Below are 2,500 nucleotides of genomic sequence, written 5' to 3' on the forward strand. Positions count from 1 at the left end.
CACAGAAAGACCCGCCGTCACGATCTCGTATTTCGTATTTGCATCGTGGAAACCGTACGAACGAATATAAAAGTCCATGCAAACTAATAAGAAAATCTCTAAAGTGCCTCGTGTCGGAGAGATCATGCTCGCCTATTCTCTTCTATGTTTCGTGGTCTGTGTTGCGTTTGTTCTCCTCCTAGCAACGGGACATATCGAAGACTCCTCTTTGGGATCGAACGAAGCGTCTAGAACGAGTCGACGAGAGCGAAAGAACTTGTAGCGAGTCGCGCAGAGCGAAAGGATACCGATATACATCTTCGAAGGTTCTCTTCGAAGATCCATGGATACCTTCTGCGTCGACTTCTCTCGTCTCTTTCATCGAAACTCTCGTCGTTCTCGAAACGTGCTTCCTACCCACAGGGCGTGTGCTCTTCGTGTGTCGTTTCGTTCGAAATAACGAAACCACGTGTAACATACTCGTGGATCGGGTAACCTAGAACGAAGACGCATCGCGTGGATGTTGGCCCGCTATGCGACGATGACCGATGATGATGATGATACGATGTCGATGTCGATGTCGATGTCGATGTCGACGACGACGACGACGATGAAGACGATGTGTAGCAACGATTCGTAACTAGTGTAGCCGAAGTTCGTTCAGAGGGGAATGCCGCCGGCTTCGAAGCCTCGATGTCGTGAGTCGGACACCCGTGCCGTCGCTAGAGTTTTTCAAACTCTGCTTCTGGATATTGGGACGAAAGACCGCTCGAGGACGACGACAGCCGTGCGTGCGTATCCCATCGAATTTTTTTACACCACCTGAACGAGACTAAAGTTTCGTCTAGTTGATCGTCTACCGTCGCATAATGTATATTATATACCGTTCAGAGGGGACCGGCTGTCTATCCTCGTTGTCGTGAGTCGGACACCCGTGCCGTCGCTAGAGTTTTTCAAACTCTGCTTCTGGATATTGGGACGAAAGACCGCGCGAGGACGACGGATTCGAGTTCCATCGAATTTTTGATGTACACACTACCTGAACGAGACTTAAAGTTTCATATAATATACCGTTCAGAGGGGACCGGCTGTCTTTCCTCGTTGTCGTGAGTCGGACACCCGTGCCGTCGCTAGAGTTTTTCAAACTCTGCTTCTGGATATTGGGACGAAAGACCGCGCGAGGACGACGGATGCGAGTTCCATCGAATTTTTGATGTACACACTACCTGAACGAGACTTAGTTTCATCCAGTTTGTCGTCTATCATCGCATATATATAATATACCGTTCAGAGGGGACCGGCTGTCTATCCTCGTTGTCGTGAGTCGGACACCCGTGCCGTCGCTAGAGTTTTTCAAACTCTGCTTCTGGATGTTGGGACGAAAGACCGCGCGAGGACGATGGATGAGAGTCCCATCGAATTTTTGATTTACAAGACACACACACTACCTGAACGAGACTAAAGTTTCATCGAGTTTATCGTCGTCGCATAACCCGTTCGGAGGGAACCGGCTGTCTATCCTCGTTGTCGTGAGTCGGACACCCGTGCCGTCGCTAGAGCTTTTCAAACTCTGCTTCTGGATGTTGGGACGAAAGACCGCGCGAGGACGATGGCTGCGAGTACCATCGAATTTTTGTTTTTTTTTTTTAAAAAAAACATCACCCGAACGGAGATGTGTTCTATCTTTCGTCGATTTTTCATGCTTTCAGTCGTCGCGTGGTCGCCATCCGTTCGGAGGGGATCGCCGGCTTCGAAACCTCGATGTCGTGAGTCGGACACCCGTGCCGTCGCTAGAGTTTTTCAAACTCTGCTTCTGGATATTGGGACGAAAGACCGCTCGAGGCGGACGGCCGCGCAAATCCCATCGAATCTTTACTATCACCCGAACGATGGAGAGATGCACGCGCGCTGTTTCTTGAATAATTGGACGAGAGAGTAGAATCAAACACATATAAAACATGGGCTAGCCACCGTCCTTACTCGTTCGCGAGATCGTGTGCTGTACAGAGGATTCAGAATCGGGTGTATATATCCCCGTCGTTTCCTGACGAACGGAGCTTCGATCTCGATGGTTGTTATATATCATAATGTACTTTACGCCCGGCCGGCGAACGCGCGTATCTTCGCGCGTTCGTCGGTTTCTTTTTTTTCGAACGTTTTTGTGTCGTCAATCCTATGGCGACTTCTGCGCGTTCGATTCCCGTTGGTCGAACGTGACGGAACTCGGCTTCGCTAGAACCGAGAAGAGTACATTTGAGTATTGAACTGTTGCAAAATTTATAAAAGATTACCCTGAACGGTGGATCACTTGGCTCGTGGGTCGATGAAGAACGCAGCTAATTGCGCGTCAACGTGTGAACTGCAGGACACATGAACATCGACATTTCGAACGCACATTGCGGTCCACGGATACAATTCCTGGACCACGCCTGGCTGAGGGTTGCTCACGTAAACCTAAGACTGCTTGCGTTGCGTATCGTTACTCTCCGTATCTGTCTCTCTCTGTCCCTTCTTGCCTTAA

At 49.6% G+C, this 2,500-nt stretch overlaps 1 non-coding gene across 1 annotated transcript; it reads left to right on the forward strand.

The window, feature by feature from the left end:
- Positions 1–2,267: 2,267 nt before the first annotated feature.
- On the forward strand, positions 2,268–2,422 carry LOC143304762 (5.8S ribosomal RNA). The gene has a single exon (XR_013061408.1). It is a non-coding gene; the product is annotated as a 5.8S ribosomal RNA (ribosomal RNA).
- The last annotated feature ends 78 nt before the right edge of the window (positions 2,423–2,500 follow it).

This window comes from Bombus vancouverensis, unplaced genomic scaffold (genome assembly GCF_051014615.1).
Source record: "Bombus vancouverensis nearcticus unplaced genomic scaffold, iyBomVanc1_principal scaffold0054, whole genome shotgun sequence".
In the NCBI taxonomy this organism is placed as follows: domain Eukaryota; kingdom Metazoa; phylum Arthropoda; class Insecta; order Hymenoptera; family Apidae; genus Bombus; species Bombus vancouverensis.